General features: G+C 43.7%; 1 protein-coding gene across 1 annotated transcript in view; it reads right to left on the reverse strand.

Moving 5' to 3' along the window:
- Window positions 1-23,136, reverse strand: part of LOC129816847 (anosmin-1-like) — a 58,516-nt gene that overhangs the window by 20,028 nt on the left and 15,352 nt on the right. The window lies entirely within an intron of this gene.

The following is a 23,136-nucleotide window of genomic DNA, read 5'->3' on the forward strand; positions in this document are numbered from 1 at the left end:
ACAGGCCAAGGGCCAAAGCGGATTCGTTTCAGAATAAAGCAAAGAGCACAGTCGCTGTGACTCCCAAAATCTATTCAATAGCTATAATTTTTTGTCTGGCTCTTCTGCCCTTGACAAATTCCTTACGAAAATGCATCAGCATAACCCCCAACCCCCCCTCACCAGCTCTCTCCTCCACCTCATGTCTGGACCCGATACAGCCTCTCTCTCTACCGCTCCCTCTCAACCTCTTCCAGTTGTACACAGAGAGGACGGTTAATAGATAATACACCCAGTTAAAATGTTCTTGGGATTCCCTTTTCAAACATGTGGAACATATTTACTGGATGTTTGGCGCGGCATGGGATCAAAGAGGATCCTAGAAGAGACTGCAGCGCAAGTCGTTTAGCCCAACATATCGGATGAAGAATTTAAAATGAAAATACACCAATAATGGTCAAATTCCTCTCGCTGTAAATACAACAGCTTGCCCTCAACTAATCAAAGTCAATAAGGCTAAATGTAATAAAACATGAAAGTTCATGCATGTCCAAGGGAATCAGGCATCAGATGCCACCGCAGGAAAAGGGGCATGTGTTCAGAACCTTCATAGGATAGAGTGGCTGGAGGCTGATGTGTTCCTGGTGCTGCTAGCTGGCTGCTACAGAACCAGTGGTACTATTATAGCCAGTAGGAGAGTCTCCCAGAGAGGAATCACTGCTGGGCTGCTGCTTCTGGGCAGCCACTGGGACAGGCCCAAATCACAGTGACCATTCAGCTCCATTCAATTTAGACTCTCTGACCCAGCTAAAATACAGAGACCCAGCAGCTAACTGTCAGACTCCACCACCGCATTCCTCGTATGGGAAAGTCCAATATGTTGGTCAGCAGGGGGGAATCATCTTTGATGAACCAGAGATGGAGACCTTCCATGAGAGGAGAAATGAGAGCTAGGGAATGAACTTTTGGCCAGAGCATTCTGGATGTCTCACATCAATCTCAGAGAACATGACCTATTAGATATATATAGAGAGTCATTCGATGAGCGTAAAACACAGTATGTGCCCATGTTTTACTGGTATGGTAAAGAGACACTTGCATGAGAAAAAGATTGTCTTAAAAAGGCAACAACATAAGAAATTACACCTGAGTCAGGGAGCTGTGTTAATGAGTCTTTAAAATCAGCTCATTAGCAGCCTCTGTGTTTATTATGCCATTGCCAGTGAAAAGTTTACTTGCTTTTTATGGAGTGCGTAGGGCGGGCACATGTTGAAGCGTAAACCTGGCTTCTGGAAGGAACATGGAGCAATCAGGGCCCTACACTTGGGTTGCCTGACAGTTCTCAAACACATTGTGGTCTCTCAGTTAGCACTCGCTTTTACTCCACGGAGCAGGTTTGGGAGACCATCTGGACACTGAAGTGTTGAGGAGATACAGGGCTGGGAAAAGGGAGACAGGAGGCAGTGGGGAAGCAGTAGTTCATATTTCCCCTAAAAAAAATATAGGCTATGGTATGTGATGAGCAGGAGTTCAGAATGAACCCCTGGAGATTCAAAAGAAACCATTGTGGATTCCACAGAATTACACAGTGGGAAAAACTGAAATAAGTGTCTTGCAATGTCACTAACCCCACATACTGAATGGGAATGTGATTTGATGAACACCTACAGTACATGAACGCTGAGTCAATTTCCACTGACAGTACAGTAGGCTTTACCTGGCGGTAGTAGCACTAATGGGCAGCCAGTCTTCTATCCAGAGACACCGTGCTGACACATTGAGGTGTTGAGGCAATGGCTTTTGCGCCAGCAGTCTCACTAGCCTAAAGGAAACTCTGCCAACAGACACAGCACATGCCAAAGGCCTAAAATCCCCTCTACAAATCACTGAGCATACACATGTAAGCTGCGGAATCAAGCCAATTTTCCCAATGAAAGATCTTGTGAGCATGGCAATGAATGCATTCCAGTTGTTGAAGAAAGGCTTTTCTTTGTGATCAGGCCCCTTTATGCTTCATCACAATTCTATAGGGAAAGTGAAAATGGATTGAAACTTGCATTTGAAATGCTCGAGCTCGCGTGTGAAGGCAACCAGAATTAAGATTACATACCACGTTAAAAGATCACAGATTCGACCTTGTATGGTTAGTGCATGAAGCCTACCCCTTCAATATGTTTCTCACACACACAACCCCGTCGGATAAATTATTTAGTCCACATTCGTTTTTTCTATTGTATTGAAAACATCTAAGGCGAATTACAAATAAAGGAAGTGGATTCCTATTGATTTTGCAAGTCTTTGCCCTCTTTGAGGGAGTGGATATGAGGATCACAAATGAAGATAAGCATTTGAGTTCCTCACTGTGAGAGCTCTCCACAGGTGTGCTGATAACTGACAATCTGTCAGCGTTTTTCTCAGCCACACCCACATAACTGACATTTTAGTAGGAGGGGGCGTGAGCGACGACAGATGTCTTGCCAAAGCAAATAGGAGACGCTCCGTATAATTACAAAAAGGTGACTCAATCAAAAACCACAGTTGTATTGACACCGTTGTGCTGCTGAATCTAACAATATCTGCTTCTGTGAGTCTTTAACATCGGGTTTAACCATTACTGAACAAAAATATAAACGCAACATGTAAGGTGTGGTCCCATGTTTCATGACCTGAAATAAGATTCCAGAAATATCCCATAAGCACAAAAAGCTTATTTATCTTAAATTTTGTGCATAAATTTGTTTACATCCCTGTTAGTGAGCATTTTATCCTTTGTCAAGATAATCCATCCACCTGAAAGGTGTGGAATATCAAGAAGCTGATAAAACAGCATGATCCTTACACAGGTACACCTTGTGCTGGGGACAATAAAAGGCCACTCTAAAATGTGCAGTTGTGTCACACAACAGTTGAGAGAGCGTGCAATTGGCATGCTGACTGCAGGAATGTCCACCAGAGCTGTTGCCAGGGAATTTAACGTTCATTTCTCTTCCATTATCCGCCTCCAATGTTGTTTTAGAGAATTTGGCAGTACGTCCAACCGGCCTCACAACCACAGACTGTGTAACCACGCCAGCCCAGGACCTCCATTTCTGGCTTCTTCACCTGCAGGATGGTCTGAGACCAGCTAACCCAGGGATGGGCAACTCCAGTCCTCGAGGGCCTGATTGGTGTCACACTTTTCTCCATCCCTAGCAAGCACAGCTGATTTAACTAATTGCATTCTAAACTGAAGATCATGATTAGGTGATTATTGGAGTCAGGTGTGTTAGTTGGGGCAAAACTGTGACACCAAATCAAGCCATCGAGGACTGGAATTGCCCACCCCTGAGCTAACTGGACAGCTGATGAAACTGTGGGTTTGCACAACCAAAGAAAGTTTGTGCAGACAGTCAGAAATCATCTCAGGGTAGCTCATTTGCATGCTCGTCGTCCTCACCTGGGTCTTGACCTGACTGCAGTTCGGCGTCGTAACCAACTTCAGTGGGCAAATGCTCACCTTCGATGGCCACTGGCATGCCGGAGAAGTGTGCTCTTCACTGATGAATCCCTGTTTCAACTGTACTGGACAGATGGCAGACAGCGTCTATAGCTTCGTGTGGGCGAGCGGTTTACTGTCAACGTTGTGACAGAGGGCCCCATGATGAAGGTGGTGTTATGGTATGGGCAGCTATGGACATTGAACACAATTGCATTTTATCGATGGCAATTTGAATGCACAGAGATACCGTGACGCAATCCTGTGCCCCATTGTTGTGCCATTCATCCGCCGCCATCACCTCATGTTTAAGCATGATAATGCACGGCCCGATGTCGAGGATCTGTACACAATTCCTGGAGGCTGAAAATGTCCCAGTTCTTCCATGACCTGCATACTCAGACATGTCACCCATTGAGCATGTTCGGGATGCTCTGGATCAACATGTACGACAGCGTGTTCCAGTTCCCGCCAATATCCATCAACTTCACACAGCCATTGAAGAAGAGTGGGACAATATTCCACAGGCCACAATTAACAGCCTGATCAACTCTATGCGAATGAGATGTCGCACTGCATGAGGAAAATGGTGGTCACACCAGATGCTGACTAATTGTTTTCTGACCCACACCCCTACAGGCACTGTATCTGTGACCAACAGATGCATATCTGTATTCCCAGTCAAGTGAAATCCATAGATTAGGGTCTAATTCATTCATTTCAATTGACTGATCTCCTTATATGAACTGTAACGCTGTAAAATCTTTGAAATGGTTGCATGTTCCATTTATATTTTTGTTCAGTGTAGGAGATCTCAGCTGGGCAGAGACAACATGGAAGGGAAAGTGGGTAATTGGGATAAACATGCTGCATCTGTCTAGTTAACCTGGGTGCCAGCCTGAGATGGTGTTGAAGCTAAAGTCTAAGACTGGCATCCAGGCTAACATATGTTGGAATAACAACACCACATGAAAATGTTCTATGATGCGTAAACATGCAAGTTAGTACACTAAATGATGTTGAACTGTTCTCACTCCCAGATGTATACAAGGACTTTCGCTATTGGTTGAGGCCAGAGCTCCACCAAAGCAGTTGGCTCTAGCAGTTTCCCAACAAAAGCATTTGTGCTCCCGACTCTCCCTTTGTGTCCTTATCGTCCTTCCAAAAAAGTGACACATTCTGCATGGGTAAGTAGGGCCAGCCTTGGAGCCCTTTCACTCCCCATTTCACGCTGTAATAAAACACAGCAGTTGTTGCACTGTGGAGCCCTGAAAGGCTTTCTGTGGGGCCGATGTGAGAGTCAGAGACTGAATGGCTGCCAATGCGACAGCACCGTCCTCACTTTGTCACGGCGAAGGGGGAGAGAGACAACTCGGCTATGTGTGTGTGTGTGTGTGTGTGTGTGTGTGTGTGTGTGTGTGTGTGTGTGTGTGTGTGTGTGTGTGTGTGTGTACGCGTGCTTGTGCACATGCGTGAGTGCATCTTAGAACTTCCATTTCCCCAGGCGGCTGGGGTAGGGGCGCGCTGGTTCTCGGTCCATCGTAAAAAAGACTCACTTCCCAACGGGGACAGCTGAAAAAACAAACTCTGACAAAATGTATTGTATAAAATGTCACAGAAAGTGTTTTGCTTCAGTTAATGAAGTGTGAACCGCTACCAGTCGAGATTGCCTCAGGCTTCACAATATGCACTGCAGACATAACAAAAGGCATGAACATCATTCATACTAATGTATTACGTATAGGAGACATTTTCCCATACCGCCTGAGCATATTTGTACAATCATAGGGCGGGTTTAGGAGAGATGAGTGGTTTTCCGACGACAAGCTATGATTGATTCCTTCATTTCGTTACCATACTGCGATCCATCAAATAATTTGCTATTTTATTAGGATCCCCATTAGTTGTGAAAGCCGCAGCTACTTTTCCTGGGGTCCACACAGAACATGAAACATGACAGAACATTAATAGACAAGAACAGCTCAAGGACAGACCTACAGTGCATTCTGAAAGTATTCAGACACCTTGACTTTTTCCACATTGTTATGTTACAGCCTAATTCTAAAATTGATTAAATAGTTTTTTTCAAATCAATCTACACACAATACCCCATAATGACAAAAAAATGGTTTCTAGAATTCTAGAAAATATATTAAAAATGATGCTACAAGCTTGGCATACACGTATTCTCCCATTGTTCTCTGCAGATCCTCTCAAGCTCTGTCAGGTTGGATGGGAAATGTCGCTGCACAGCTATTTTCAGGTCTCTCCAGAGATGTTCGATCGGGTTCAAGTCCGGGCTCTGCCTGGGCCACTCAAGGACATTCAGATACTTGTCCCAAAGCCACTCCTGTGTTGTCTTGGCTGTGTGCTTAGGGTCGTTGTCCTGTTGGAAGGTCTTTGCCGCAGTCTGAGTTCAAGAGCACTCTGGAGCAGGTTTCATCAAGGATCTCTCTGTACTTTGCTCTGTTCATCTTTCCCTCAATCCTGACTCGTCTCCCAGTCTCTGCCGCTGAAAACATCCCCACAGCATGATGTTGCCATAACCATGCTTCACAGTAGGGATGGTGCCAGGGTTCCTCCAGAAGTGACGCTTGGCATTCAGGCCAAAGAGTTCAATCTTGGTTTCATCAGACCAGAGCATCTTGTTTCTAATGGTCAGAGTCCTTTAGTTGCCTTTTGGCAAACTTCAAGCGGGCTGTCATATGCCGTTTACTGAGGAGTGGCTTCAGATTGGGCCTCCTTTTATAAAGGCCTGATTGGTGGAGTGCTGCAGAGATGGTTGTCCTTCTGGAAGGTTCTCCCATCTCCACAGAGGAACTCTGGAGCTCTGTCAGAGTGACCGTCGGGTTCTTGGTCACCTCCCCTGCTCTAGGAAGAGTCTTGGTGGTTCAAAACTTCTTCCATTTAAGAATGAAGGCCACTGTGTTCTTGAACTTTCAATGCTGCAGAAATGTTTTGGTACCCTTCCCCAGATCTAAGCCTCGACACAATCCCATCTCAGAGCTCTACGGAGAATTCCGTCAACCTCATGGCTTGATTTTTGCTCTGACGTGCACTGTCAACTGTGGGACCTTATATAGACAAGTGTGTGCCTTCCCAAAAAATGTCCAATCAATAGAATTTACCACAGGTGGACTCCAATCAAGTTGTACAAACATCTCAAGGATGATCAATGGAAACAGGATTCGCCTGAGCTCAATTTCAAGTCTCATAGCAAAGGGTCTGAATACCTTATTTACATAAGTATTTATTTTTTTGTTTTGCAAAAATGTGTAAACCTGTTTTTGCTTTGTCATTATGGGCTATTGTGTATAGATTGATGAGGGAAAAAAGTATTTTATCCATTTTAGAATAAGGCTGTAACATACCAAAACGTGGAAAAAGTCAAGGGTCTGACTACTTTCTGAATACACTGTATATACACACACACACACACACACACACACACACACACACACACACACACACTTAAAAGCAGCACACATAGCCTACATATCACACAAAATATCTAGGTCAGATACGCGAGTGGCGCTGTGCAGTGAGGTGTTGCTTTATCTGGGTTTTCTTTTTACCAGGTTTGCTGTTCTTTTGAGCAATATGAGATGGAAGGGAGTTCCATGCAATAATGGCTCTATATAATATGGTACACTTTCTTGAATTTGTTCTGGATTTGGGAAATATGAAAAGACTCCTGGTGGCATGTCTGGTGGGGTAAGTGTGTGTGTCAGAGCTGTGCGTAAGTTGACTATGCAAACAATTTTGGATTTTCAACATAGTTTCTTATAAAAAGAAGTGATGCAGTCAGTCTCTCATCAACTCTTAGGCAAGAGAGACGGGCATGCCTAGTATTTAAATTAGCCTTCTGATTACAATGAAGAGCAAGATGTGCCTTTCTGTTCTGGTTCAGCTGCAGCTTAACTAGGTATTTCTTAGCAGCACTTGACCACATGGCTGGACAATAATCAAGGTAAGTCAAAACTAGAGCTTGCAAAACTTGCTTTGTGGAGTGTGGTGTCAAAAAGCTCTATTATGGACAGACCTCTCCCCATCTTTAAAACCACTGAATCTACATGTTTTGACCATGACAGTTTACAGTCTAAGGTAATGCCAAGTAATTCAGTCCCCTCAACTTGTTCAACAGCCACAGCATTCATTACCAGAGATTCAACTGAGGTCTAGAGCTTGGGGAATGATTTGTACCAAATACAATGCTCTTAGTTTTAGAGATGTTCAGGACCAGTTTATTACTGGCCACCTATTCCAAAACTGACTGCAACTCCTTGTTAAGGATTTCAAATTCTTCATTAGCTATGGTTGCTGACATGTACAGTATATCACAAAAGTGAGTACACCCCTCACATTTTTGTAAATATTTGAGTATATCTTTTCATGTGACAACACTGAAGAAATGACACTTTGCTACAATGTAAAGTAGTGAGTGTACAGCTTGTATAACAGTGTAAATTTGCTGTCCCCTCAAAATAACTCAACACAGCCATTAATGTCTAAACCGCTGGCAACAAAAGTGAGTACACCCCTAAGAGAAAATGTCCAAATTGGGCCCAAAGTGTCAATATTGTGTGTGGCCACCATCATTTTCCAGCACTGCCTTAACCCTCTTGAGCATGGAGTTCACCAGAGCTTCACAGGTTGCCACTGGAGTCCTCTTCCACTCCTCCATGACGACATCACGGAGCTGGTGGATGTTAAGAGACCTTGCACTCCTCCACCTTCCGTTTGAGGATGCCCCACAGATGCTCAATAGGGTTTAGGTCTGGAGACATGCTTGGCCAGTCCATCACCTTTACCCTCAGCTTCATTAGCAAGGCAGTGGTCGTCAGTGGAGGTGTGGTTGGGGTTGTTATCATGTTGGAATACTGCCCTGCGGCCCTCCGAAGGGAGGGGATCATGCTCTGCTTCAGTATGTCACAGTACATGTTGGCATTCATGGTTAATGAACTGTAGCTCCCCAGTGCCGGCAGCACTCCTGCAGCCCCAGACCATGACACTGCCACCACCATGCTTGACTGTAGGCAAGACACATTTGTCTTTGTACTCCTCACCTGGTTGCCACCACACACGCTTGACACCATCTGAACCAAAAAAGTTTCTTGGTCTCATCAGACCACAGGACATGGTTCCAGTAATCCATGTCCTTAGTCTGCTTGTCTTCAGCAAACTGTTTGCGGGCTTTCTTGTGCATCATCTTTAGAAGAGGCTTCCTTCTGGGACGACAGCCATGCAGACCAATTTAATGCAGTGTACGGTGTATGGTCTGAGGACTGACAGGCTGACCCCCCACCCCTTCAGCAATGCTGGCAGCACTCATACGTCTATTTCCCAAAGACAACCTCTGGATATGACGCTGAGCACGTGCACTCAACTTCTTTGGTCGACCATGGCGAGGACTGTTCTGAGTGGAACCTGTCCAGTTAAACCGCTGTATGGTCTTGGCCACCGTGCTGCAGCTCAGTTTCAGGGTCTTGGCAATCTTCTTATAGCCCAGGCCATCTTTATGTAGAGCATCAATAATTTTTTTCAGATCCTCAGAGTTCTTTGGCATGAGGTGCCATGGTGAACTTCCAGTGACCAGTCAGTATGAGAGAGTGTGAGAGCGATGACACCAAATTTAACACACCTGCTCCCCATTCACACCTGAGACCTTGTAACACTAATGAGCCAGATGACACCGGGGAGGGAAAATGGCTAATTGGGCCCAATTTGGACATTTTCAAATAGGGGTGTACTCCCTTTTGTTGCCAGCGGTTTAGACATTAATGGCTGTGTGTTGAGTTATTTTGAGGGGACAGCAAATTTACACTGTTATACAAGCTGTACACTCACTACTTTACATTGTAGCAAAGTGTCATTTCTTCAGTGTTGTCACATGAAAAGATATACTCAAATATTTACAAAAATGTGAGGGATGTACTCACTTTTGTGATATACTGTATATGGTTGAATCATCAGCATACATGGACACACAGGCTTTGTTTAATGCCAGTGGCATGTCATTGGTAAAAAAAGAAAAAAAAGAAGAGGGCCTAGAGAATTTCTCTGCGGTACACCACACCCTACATGTTTGACAGAGATGCTTCCATTAAAGAAAGCTCTGAATCCACGATATAGCAGAAGTTGAAAAGCCATAACACAAGTTCTCAACAACAGGTTATGGTCAATAATATCAAAGGCTACACTGAAAACAGTACAGCTCCCACAATCTTCTCATCACTTTCAACCAATCATCAGTCGTTTGTGTAGTATATGTTGAGTGTCCTTCTCTATAAGCATGCTGAAAGTCTGTTGTCAATTTGTTTACAGAGAAATAGCATTGTATTTGGTCAAACACCATTTATTCCCAACAGTTTGCTAAGAGCTGGCAGCAAGCTGATTGGTCTGCGGTTAGAACCAGCGAAGTCCGCTTTACCACTCTTGGGTAGCGGAATGACTTTGGCTTCCCTCCTGGCCTGAGGACAAAAACCTTCCTCTAGACTCAGATTAAAAGATATGAGAGATAGATGGAAGTCTACTGTGGATGGCCACTCCTAAGTTGTCAATGCCAGGAGATTTGTCATTTGTAATCGATAACAATCTTTCCACCTGTCCCACACTAACTTTGCAAAATTCTAACTTACAATGCTTTTCTTTCATTAATAGTTTTTTTATGCATGAATACGATGGCTCACTGTTCGTGGTTGGCATTTCCCGCTCAAGTTTGCCCACTTTGCCAAATAATTGGCAACATCAAATGGTTTTGTGATGAGTAAGCTATCTGATTCATTGAAAGATGAAGTTGAATGTCTTTTTGCCCATAATATCATTGAAAATTTGCTAAAGTTTTTTTATCATTGTTCTTGGCTTCATAAGTTTCTTCTTATTATTGCTGAGTTTAGTCGCATGATTTCTCAATTTGCAGTAAGTCAGGTGTGCATTCAGACTTATTAGCCACTCCTTTTGCCCCATCTCTTTCAACCATACAGTTTTTCAATTCCTCATCAATCCACGGAGCCATAACAGTACTAACAGTCAGTTTCTTAACATATGCATATTTATCAATAATTGAAAGCAGCAATTTCAATAATTCATCAAGTGCAGCATCTGGATGCTCCTTATTAATCACATCAGACCAACAAATATGTTTTACACCATCCACATAAGAGTCACAGAAAAAACGTTTGATGATCTGAGGAGTTCCATCACCATCCGGACCCGCTTCTTTGTTGCTGCTGCAGATACGGAACCCCACCGGGCCTTCACGACTGACTGCCGACGTTATCTGCCCGAGGGATTTATCCAACCGGCACCTCCGTCCCGGCGTTACCTGAACGCTCATCTGAGGCCCGCTAATCGTTAGCTGTCTTATCGGCTGCTATCTGAACAAAACCCCACTACACGGAACCTACCGACGGAAACGCACGAGGTATCTACAAACAGACCTCCATCCTATGCTGCTACCGATAGCCATATACCCGGCCAGCTGTCTGGATCGCCACGACCCCAACCAACCTCTACTCACTGGACCCTTATTTATCACTCGATTAAGCTTGCCTCTCCTTAATGTAAATATGCCTTGTCCATTGCTGTTCTGGTTAGTGTTTATTGGCTTATTTCACTGTAGAGATTCTAGCCCTGCTCTCTATACCATATCCAACCCTGCAGTTCCACCACCCACATATGCGATGACATCACCTGGTTTCAATGATGTTTCTAGAGACAAGATCTCTCTCATCATCACTCAATACCTAGGTTTACCTCCACTGTATTCACATCCTACCATACCTTTGTCTGTACATTATTCCTTTAAACTATTTTATCGCCCCCAGAAACTTCCTTTTACTCTCTGCTCTGGTAGCTCTAGGCGACCAATTCTCATAGCTTTTAGCCGTACCATTATCCTACTTCTCCTCTGTTCCTCTGGTGATGTAGAGGTGAATCCAGGCCCTGCAGTACCTGGCTCCACTCCTATTCCCCAGGCGCTCTCTTTTGATGACTTCTGTAACCGTAATAGCCTTGGCTTCATGCATGTTAACATTAGGAGCCTCCTCCCTAAGTTTGTTTTGTTCACTGCTTTAGCACACTCTACCAACCCGGATGTTTTAGCCGTGTCTGAATCCTGGCTTAGAAAGACCACCAAAAATTCAGACATTTTTATCCCCAATTACAATATTTTCAGACAAGATAGAACGGCCAAAGGGGGCGGTGTTGCAATCTACTGCAAAGACTGCCTGCAGAGTTCTGTTATACTATCCAGGTCTGTTCCCAAACAATTTGAACTTCTACTTTTAAAAATCCACCTCTCTAAAAACAAGTCTCTCACCGTTGCCGCCTGCTATAGACCACCCTCTGCCCCCAGCTGTGCTCTGGACACTATATGTGAACTGATTGCCCCCCATCTATCTTCAGAGCTCGTGCTGCTAGGCGACCTAAATTTGAACATGCTCAACACCCCAGCCACCCTACAATCTAAGCTTGATGCCCTCAATCTCACACAAATTATTAATGAACCTACCAGGTACCACCCCAATTCCGTAAACACGGGTACCCTCATAGATATCATCCTAACAAACTTGCCCTCCAAATACACCTCTGCTGTTTTTAACCAAGATCTCAGCGATCACTGCCTCATTGCCTGCATCCGTAATGGGTCAGCGGTCAAACGACCTCCACTCATCACTGTCAAACGCTCCCTGAAACACTTCAGCGAGCAGGCCTTCCTAATTGACCTGGCCGGGGTATCCTGGAAGGATATTGATCTCATCCCGTCAGTAGAGGATGCCTGGTCATTTTTTAAAAATGCCTTCCTCACCATCTTGAATAAGCATGCCCCATTCAAGAAATTTAGAACCAGGAACAGATATAGCCCTTGGTTCTCTCCTGACCTGACTGCCCTTAACCAACAGAAAAACATCCTATGGCGTTCTGCATTAGCATCGAACAGCCCCCGTGATATGCAACTTTTCAGGGAAGCCAGAAACCAATATACACAGGCAGTTAGAACAGCCAAGGCTAGCTTTTTCAAGCAGAAATTTGCTTCCTGCAACACAAATTCAAAAAAGTTCTGGGACACCGTAAAGTCCATGGAGAATAAGAACACCTCCTCCCAGCTTCCAACCGCCCTGAAGATAGGAAACACTGTCACCACCGACAAATCCACTATAATTGAGAATTTCAATAAGCATTTTTCTACGGCTGGCCATGCTTTCCACCTGGCTACCCCTACCCGGGACAACAGCACTGCCCTCCCCTCTGCTACTCGCCCAAGCCTTCCCCATTTCTCTTTCTCCCAAATACAGTCAGCTGATGTTCTTAATGAGCTGCAAAATCTGGACCCTTACAAATCAGCCGGGCTAGATAATCTGGACCCTTTCTTTCTAAAACTATCTGCTGAAATTGTTGCCACCCCTATTACTAGCCTCTTCAACCTCTCTTTCGTGTCGTCTGAGATCCCCAAAGATTGGAAAGCAGCTGCGGTTATCCCCCTCTTCAAAGGGGGGGACACCCTTGACCCTAACTGCTACAGACCTATATCTATCCTACCCTGCCTTTCTAAGGTCTTCGAAAGCCAAGTCAACAAACAGATTACCGACGATTTCGAATCACACCACACCTTCTCCGCTATGCAATCTGGTTTCAGAGCTGGTCATGGGTGCACCTCAGCCACGCTCAAGGTCATAAACGATATCGTAACCGCCATCGATAGGAAACAATACTGTGCAGCCGTATTCATTGACCTGGCCAAGGCTTTTGACTCTGTCAATCACCACATCCTCATTGGCAGACTCGACAGCCTTGGTTTCTCTAATGATTGCCTCGCCTGGTTCACCAACTACTTCTCTGATAGAGTTCAGTGTGTCAAATCGGAGGGTCTGTTGTCCGGGCCTCTGGCAGTCTCTATGGGGGTGCCACAGGGTTCAATTCTTGGACCGACTCTCTTCTCTGTTTACATCAATGATGTCGCTCTTGCTGCTGGTGATTCTCTGATCCACCTCTACGCAGACGACACTATTCTGTATACTTCTGGCCCTTCTTTTGACACTGTGTTAACAACCCTCCAGGCGAGCTTCAATGCCATACAACTCTCCTTCCGTGGCCTCCAACTGCTCTTAAATACAAGTAAAACCAAATGCATGCTCTTCAACCGATCGCTGCCTGCTCCTGCCCGCCTGTCCAACATCACTACTTTGGACGGCTCTGACTTAGAATATGTGGACAACTACAAATACCTAGGTGTCTGGTTAGACTGTAAACTCTCCTTCCAGACCCACATCAAACATCTCCAATCCAAAGTCAAATCTAGAATTGGCTTCCTATTCCGCAACAAAGCATCCTTTACTCATGCTGCCAAACATACCCTTGTAAAACTGACCATCCTACCAATCCTCGACTTCGGTGATGTCATTTACAAAATAGCCTCCAAAACCCTACTCAATAAATTGGATGCAGTCTATCACAGTGCCATCCGTTTTGTCACGAAAGCCCCATATACTACCCACCACTGCGACCTGTACACTCTCGTTGGCTGGCCCTCGCTTCATACTCGTCGCCAAACCCATTGGTTCCAGGTCATCTACAAGACCCTGCTAGGTAAAGTCCCCCCTTATCTCAGCTCGCTGGTCACCATAGCAGCACCTACCCGTAGCACGCGCTCCAGCAGGTATATCTCTCTAGTCACCCCCAAAACCAATTCTTCCTTTGGACGCCTCTCCTTCCAGTTCTCTGCTGCCAATGACTGAAACGAACTACAAAAATCTCTGAAACTGGAAACACCTATCTCCCTCACTAGCTTTAAGCACCAGCTGTCAGAGCAGCTCGTAGATTACTGCACCTGTACATAACCCATCTACAATTTAGCCCAAACAACTACCTCTTTACCTACTGTATTTATTTATTAATTTATTTTGCTCCTTTGCACCCCATTATTTCTGTCTCTACTTTGCACTTTCTTCCAATGCAAACCAACCATTCCAGTGTTTTTTTTAGTTTTTATTTTACTTGCTGTGTTGTACTCACTTCGCCTCCATGGCCTTTTTATATTTTTATTTATTTATACATATATCTGTTTGCCTTCACCTCCCTTATCTCACCTCACTTGCTCACATTGTATATAGACTTATTTTTTTATTTTTTTCACTGTATTATTGACTATATGTTTGTTTTTACTCCATGTGTAACTATGTGTTGTTGTATGTGTCGAAGTGCTTTGCTTTATCTTGGCCAGGTCGCAATTGTAAATGAGAACGTGTTCTCAATTTGCCTACCTGGTTAAATAAAGGTTAAATAAATAAATAAATAAAAATCTCTTATACACTATTTTTAGGCCCAGCTTTTGAACCTTGGTTCTCCTAGATATAGCCACTATATTGTGATCACTGCATCCAATGGGTACAGATACAACATAATATTTCTACACACGAATAACCAAATGTGAGCTTGCCATACATCCCTTCAAATATGAAGTTGACTATAAAGTCACGTAGCCACTATGCATACATAACAGGCCTCCCAATCCATTGTATACGTTTTCCCCCCATCTATCCCATAAAGGAAAGATGGCTGGGGCCAGTAGAAACTGTCGATCATGGTCCTGAAGTTTAGTGTCAGCTTGGCGAGGCGGTGGGGATATTTACAAGGCATGTCTGGAGTCCCTGTGAGTGTGCAGAGCTGCAGCAGGAGTGACCAGACTTCTCTGGGATAGAGTGATAGGGAGGGGCTCTCTGTTGATCACACACTGTAAATATCACCTTCTATCTATTCTGCTGCCCTTGCGCTTTTCATGCACACCACCAGACTCAATTACTCCAGCGGCGCTTGCTAGACGCCCCGCTCATATTTATCGACCCACACAGAAGCTACCACTGGTCACCAGGACCTACTCTGGTGTTGTGGTTAAAGTGCTCTCTTTTTAATCTCTCTCGCTCTCTGTATATCTTTCACCCCCATGGTCTCTTTCTCTCTCCCTCCATCACTCCCTTGCTATGAGCGCCATTACTCTTAATGGTTCCCTACATCCCTCCTCATTCTTATTCATGGCAGAAGGCCCACTTCAAACTGCATTAGATAATTCAAAGTCAGCTTGATTTACACTGAACAAAAAAATAAAAGCAACATGTAAAGTGTTGGTCCCATGTTTCATGAGCTGAAATGTAAAAAAAATCCCTGATATTTTCCATACACACAAAAAGCTATTCTCTCTAAATGTTTGTGCACAAATATGTTTACAACCCTGTTAGTGAGCATTTCTCCTTTGCCAAGATAATCTATCCATGCCACAGATGTCTTACATTTTGAGGGATCATGCAATTGGCATGCTGCCTGCAGGATAGTCCAACTGAGCTGTTCCAGAGAATTGAATGTTAATTTCTCTACTATAAGTAGCCTCCAATATCTTTTTAGACAATTTGGCAGTACGTCCAACCGGCCTCACAACCGCAGACCACGTGTAACCATGCCGGCCCATGACCTCCACATCCGGCTTCTTCACCTGCAGGATCTTCTGAGGGGGGCTGGGGGGAGTGCTGAGGAGTTTCCCTGTCTGTAATAACGCCCTTTTGTGGGGAATAACAAATTTAGCTTGACTGGGCCTGGCTCCCCAGTGGGTGGGCCCTATGCCCTCCCAGGCCAATCCCCTGCCCAGTCATGTGAAATCCATAGATTAGGGCCCACATCCATATTCAAGTCAAGTGTTTCTTTTCTACCATGTCCAAGAAAACATTCAAAAAGTGAATTCTGTGACATATTTGAAATTAAAGAATTAAAGTTGTACATCTGGTGAAGAGTTGCCTGTCGGCTGATGCACACTGGGAGTATCAAAACAAGCTGAGGTCAACAAATCAGAACAGTTTAAACATATTTCATTGAATGTTGGGTTGTGATGTGAATAAGTAGAACATTTTATTTCTAAAGGCTTTCCAATTTGTCATTGACTTGTCATTAACTTTCGTAGTATTGTATAAATGTGGAGAATAAATCGTGTGGAGTGATTGTACAGTGATTAATAAACAATAAAGTTCAGTGTACCTTCAACATTGTTCCTTCAGTGGACTGTGAGTAAGATGAGGTGTGGTCGTGCATAGGACTCTCCGGTTGTCTCTCTCTCTGTGCTTACAGTTAACCAACACAGGTGCTGGTTTGGAAAAGCAGTTGAGGCATGCTGCCACACTAGAGTGTGTGAGTGGATTAGATATTTCAAGGTTAGAGAAGGAGATAGATGAACTGCTCAAACTTGAAACATAGTTTCATACATTCATACATCCCTCTCCCCAGCACACACACAAACACACCTTTCATCTCAATTCATGTCCTGGTTGGACTCAAGAAAACTCAGACTTCAAAGGCCATCCCATGGGTTTGTGTTGGTTATGATGTTTACCATGGATGACATGACATGTCACCATACGCCCTCTCATTAGTTCACAGCACAGAGCAAGGATAACAGACATGCCTCTTCTCAATGTCTGTCATATAACAGACTAGGAGAGGAAAAACCGTCTGGTTTCCATCTCTCTCTTCCTATGGATATCGTCAACTCCTTTCATAAGGCCCTTGGTCTTTCTCAAATCTTTTCCAAAACTCATTTATCAATCACTTGCTATCTGGGGAATTACATTTGAATTCAAATCACTTTTTGACAGCAATCCTTTTAATTTAAACAAGTTTCCAAACATTGTTTGGCCATGGAAGAAGTGGTCATAAAATGACCTTTTGGACCTGAATGCCAAAACATTCAGGAGATAAAGGTGCTCAAAGTTGAGCCATTTAGCATACCACGAGACAGCCATGTCTTCTTCACTGGAAAATATAAAAATGGTTGTGATTGATTTCATTTAAACTTAGACAGGGTTGTCCAATTCTTTTATTATTTCTTGAAAATAATAATAATGTCAATTATCTAAAAACACAAACTCGGATTTCATATTCGCATATGGCGTATCTTAAACTCTACTTCACATCATCTGAGGTTGTGCCCGCCAACGATTGAGACACCATGCTTTTGAAGAGGGTGGGTGTCATTTCAATCATATTAATATAATTCATAGAACGGACCTATCCCTTCAGACCACTGCAATTTAGCTGGTACACCGTTGAAATGTAAATGTAAAACTTCTAGTTAGTACCACAAAAATGGTACAGATATTTCCATTCAAGTAAACATTATCTAATGTGTGGACTTCCAACCGTCTTTGTTGTACCATTTGAAAGTTGACATTTAACAATTGTATTCACATATTAGTACATTTATCAGCCAAAACATGACACCCACCTTGTATTCAAGAGCATGTTGTGTCTCAAACAATAGCGTACACAACACAAAAACCTTAGATGATATAAAATAGGGTCTAAGCTACAACATATGTTAATATCTAGGTCAGATAGGGGATTTACATTAAAAAAAGGTCAAATAAATAACAATTTTTAGTAAAATATTTTTTTCCCCCACCAGAAATGATAAAATAGTTTGACAACCCTGTCTGTAAGCTTTTAAATGATATCAATCCCAACCATTTATATTTTCCAGTGAAGAAGACATGGCTGTCTAATGCTATGGTGGGGTATGCAAAATGGATCAACTTTGAGCACCTTTATCTCTTGAAGGTTTTGGCATTCAGGTTTAAAAAGTCACTTTCTGGTCATTTCTACAATAAGCAAATATGTATGGAAGATTTCAGTCAAATCAAAAGGTGAGCTGTCAAAAAGTGATTGAATTAAAATAGATGTACTCATCTACCATTTGTTGGGAGTCATAAGCTGTCAAGGCATAAAGCAATGCAATATTACCTGGAATATTTTTATAGCTCATGCACCAATCGCAATTAGCAGGGTAATAACAATGAAGACCTGCAGGTATGCATGCCAAGTAAGTCAACATTCCTTTAATGTTCTTTGACACAATTACTGGTTCATTACTTGTCAACTCTAAATAGCATATGGCCTTGAAAGAGTAGTTTAAAACGTTGTGAATATCATTATTTATCCAATGTTTTCAAACCAACAAAAATAGCGCTGTGCTGCCACTAATGGGCTGAAATCTATATGGTTGAAGACCTGCTATTATGTTCTTCAATAGAGAGCGGGAAACGATGAGCAACCTAGCAGGTGGTATCACAGACATTCTTTGAGTTTCACTTTAATTATTCATTGAAATGCAGTTGAAGGGAACAGAGCCTTGGATGAATATGTTGCCAGAAAGGGAGAAAAACAAGAGGAGGAGGAGTTCATGCATTATAAATGTACCCCACAATCAAAGTTGCCTGCGTTATTTATGAGCTAAAATAAACACCCAGCCCAGCTAGGATCGGGGCTTTGTCTTTCTGCTGTGGAATGCAATAGCAGTTCACACTAATTACTTCATGACTGAAGTTTCACCCATAACAGCCATTCAACCAACCACTGACATCCCACTCACTACTATATTTCTGAAACATGCCTACCAACACAACAACCAAAGCGGCAACGAAGCTGACGTGACTCATTAAGTTCTGGTCCTTTGGAACGGTTGTTACATTACGCCACCAGCCAGACAAGAGATGGATATTACAGTGGCCGGTAACGTGAGCCTCACTTATCACCCTTCTCAGGGCTCGGTTGACACGTCATGACAAATAGACTCAACAGGATGTCTCAATCAGACGGGGTCAGATGGGTTAAAAACATGTTTAGTTGTCCTTTTACTGTGCTGCGGTGGCCTGGGAAAGAGTTGGGCCCTCTGTGACTGTGTGCCCTGCGGCTGTCCCACGCCACTCTGCTTAACGTCCCATCTGATTTACTGTACTCTAGTCGCTCCCCCATACCAATGATGATGGGAACCACCACATCATCCTGCCTGATGGACGGATGAAAGCGTAGCGTAGAATGGGAGTACGAGCTAATGCACTTTCCCAGCATCACTGAGTCATTTGTTTAGGTTTTGTTCGCAATGCAAGATTTCAAGTTGTGATTATCAGATCATATTTTCCAGAGTAGAAGTGAGAGAAAATACAATCTCTGTTATGGGCAGTGTAGTCAGTGGTGAATTTTGGAGATAGTGGGCGATTAAATGAATTTAGGCTTCGTTAAAACATGCTCCTGCTGGGCCCATACACGCTATGCGGTGGAATTGTGTCTGGACTGGGACTCGAGGAATTAGAAATGAAATGTGAAGGATTTGGAGTCAGGAGACTTCAGACCACTCTCCTTATCTAGGTCAGAAATATCTGCAACATGAAAAGTCTTCAGAGGGAGTGAGACTGACCTGATAACATTCCACTGCCATCTCCTGTTGTTTGAGGTTAAAGAAACACTTCAAATCCACTAATCTCACTCAACCAGCCCCACTAACATTCACAAATGGTAGTAGTCTTCCTCAAAAATAAAATGTGATCTGTATCATCTCTACCAATGAGAATATATTGAGGAACACAAACGCCAGAATATCAATATTCAGAGAATGGGAGGCTTTACCCAGAGGGCCACAGGGCCAGGTCGAAGGTCACTGGATTTACACTGCTGCGTGTTTGTAGGGATCAAGCGAGAGCTTAGAACAGAATGGTCGATTTCTCGATTAGAGAGACATTTGGAGCCTTTGGAAATCCTAGCTGTGTAAATTACTCCTCTGCTAACATACTGACCACACTAACGCCCACATTATCAGAGCATTACTATGGACGTCATCATACCAGTGATGCCCAAATGAATGTCACAGAAGATCTGTGCAGTTTGATTTCAGGATTTGGCCATCTCGAACATGACGTGATTGACTCAATAAAAAAATATCCATAGTCAAAAACACCCTCCTGTTGATGACTAACAAACTAACAATCCAACCTTTCCTTCAGAGATCATTATAATCTAAGATCTCTCAAAGTAGAGATGGCAACATCAGGAGAGGAGAGTACTAAGCTATGGGCTGAGCTTGTGGGTGCTGATAAGCCACGCGGCCAATAGACAACAGCACAGAGCTCCTCGTCCGCAGATTGGGAATAGACAACTTGGATTAGAGCAGATTGTTGACAGGTCATTATTGCTTGAAAAGGATTTGACAAGCAGTTGGGATTACAATGATCCTTCTAGAAAAGCAAGAACATGAAGGAAAAAAGCCTGACATTTGACAAGGAGATGTGTCGTTGTAGCTGTATAAGCTTATTTCTGTTTAACTGTTTATTTAGGGCATTTGAAGATGCTTTCTGCACATTAAAAACATGAATTGATGCATGGTTGAACAGGAAGTGATCCAAATAGCTTCTTGAAATGAAAAAACAAATACCTGTTTATATTAGTGACTCGCATTTCCAAGCGATGCCATAGAGGAGACACCCATGGTAATGCAACTTTTTCCTTCAGCTATTCACCATTGAGTCCTCACCTCCTCAGAATCATTGGAATGTTCAGAAGGGAACTATCACCACTAGAGAACGTCTAGGGGCTGTAACCTCAGTGAGGATAGAATGCGCGTCTCCAGCGTCGATGTTCTGGTGTTTCTGTGTGTGTGTGTGTGTGTGGGGGGGGGGGGGGGGGGGGGGTTCTCTCCCTGCCACCCACATTGTGAATAATGAGCTCCACAGATAGCAGGCAATGGAGCAACCCCCCTCAGTCAATGAAACTTAACAGCCATGTCCAGATCCTTCCTGCTAGAACTGACCAGCCTTGCTTCACACTCCACCTCCGCCACACACACAGGCCTCAGACTCAAACACCCTTCAATTATAAAAGTACAGGCAGAGAGTGGAAGGATTAAAAACAGTAAGAGATGTACACAGAGATTAACCTAAATAAAAATTGTCCTCAAACAACTACCACCACTGTCCAATGAGAAAAATAAGCGGTGTGAAGGAATACCAGAGATAATAATTGTGCATTCGGAAAGTACTGAGAAACCTTGACTTTTTCCACATTTTGTTACGTTACAGCCTTATTCTAAAAATGAATTAAATATCACACAATACCCCATAATGACAAAGCAAAAACAGGTTTAGTCTATTTTACACATTTATAAAAAAAAAAAAAGTGGAATATCACATTTACATAAGTATTCAGACCCTTCGCCAAAGGTGCTTCAACAAAGTATTGAGTAGAGATTACAGCCTCGAGTCTTCTTGGGTATGACGCTACAAACTTGGCACACGTGTATTTGGGGAGTTTCTTTCATTCTTCTCTCCAGATCCTCTCAAGCTCTGTCAGGTTGGATGAGGAGCGTCACTGCACAGCTATTTTCAGGTCTGTCCAGAGATGTTCAAGTCCAGGCTCTCGCTGGGCCACTCAAGGACATTCAGAGACTTGTCCCAAGGTTGTGTGCTTAGGGTTGTTCTCCTGTTGGAAGGTGAACCTTCGCCCCAGTCCGAGGTCCTGAGCACTCTGGGGCAGGTTATCATCAAGGATCTCTTTGTACTTTGCTCCATTCATATTTCCCCTCGATCCTGACTAGTCTCCCAGTCTCTGCCGCTGAAAAACATCCCCACAACATGATGCTGCCACAACCACGCGTCACCGTAGGGATGGTTCCAGGTTCTCCGGACGTAAAGCTTGGCATTCAGGCCAAAGAGTTCAATCTTGGTGTCATCAGACCAGAGAATCTTGTTTCTCATGGTCAGAGTCCTTTAGGTGCGTTTTAGCAAACTCCAAGCGGACTGTGATGGGCCTTTTACTGAGGAGTGGCTTCCGTCTGGCAACTTTACCACAAAGGCCTGATTGGTGGAGTGCTGCAGAGATGGTTGTCCTTCTGGTAGGTTTTCCTATCTGCACAGAGGAACTCTGTAGCTCTGTCAGAGTGCCCATCGGGTTCTTGGTAATCTCCCTGTCCAAGGCCCTTCTCCCCCGATTGCTGAGTTTGGCCAGGCAGCCAGCTCTAGGGAGAGTCTTGGTAGTTCCAAACTTCTTCCATTTAAGAATGATGGAGGCCACTGTTTTCTTGGGGACTTTGAAGGTTGCAGAAATGTTTTGGTACCCTCGCCAAGATCTGTGCCTCGACAAAATCCTGTCTCGGAGCTCTACGGACAATTCCTTCGGCCTCATGGCTTGATTTTTGCTGACGTGCACTGTCAACTGAGGGACCTTATATAGACAGGGGTATGCACCTTTCCAAATCATGTCCATTCAATTGAATTTACCACAGGTGGACTCCAATCAAGTTGTAGAAACATCTCAAGGATGATCAATGGAAACAGGATGCAACATAACTAACTCCTCTTTCGAGTCTCATAGCAAAGGGTCTGAATACTTATTTACATAAGGTAGAAACTCTCGTTTGCAACTTTTGGATGAATGATTACACCCTAGATCAGCTAGATGCAAGCAAGAGTGTGCAAGGCTGTAGAGAATGTGTCACTGTCTGTCACCTTGATTCCTCACATTTTTCTCGACCTGTGCACCTACGTTGTAAACTTTTCATAGGCTAGGTTGTAGCAACCTCATGATAGCTATAGGGAACATTTTAGTATCATGTAGTAGCCTAAACCTATCGATGTTAAATTGAGCTGTATGAATGAAATAGGAATGACAGTATGCTGTAATAGAAATATGGCCATGCTGATTAAAAAAAAAAACGTCCTCCCTCATCTTAAAACGGCACCGACCGCCACTGCAGCACACACTTGACAGTAATTGTCACCAAAAGGTGCTTTGAAGTGCATCCAATCAGACAAAGTCCCAGCCATGCCACGACCATAAACCATCCACACAAAATCAAATCTTTTCACTGCGTCTCCAAA

Source organism: Salvelinus fontinalis, chromosome 19 (assembly GCF_029448725.1).
Source record: "Salvelinus fontinalis isolate EN_2023a chromosome 19, ASM2944872v1, whole genome shotgun sequence".
In the NCBI taxonomy this organism is placed as follows: Eukaryota; Metazoa; Chordata; class Actinopteri; order Salmoniformes; family Salmonidae; genus Salvelinus; species Salvelinus fontinalis.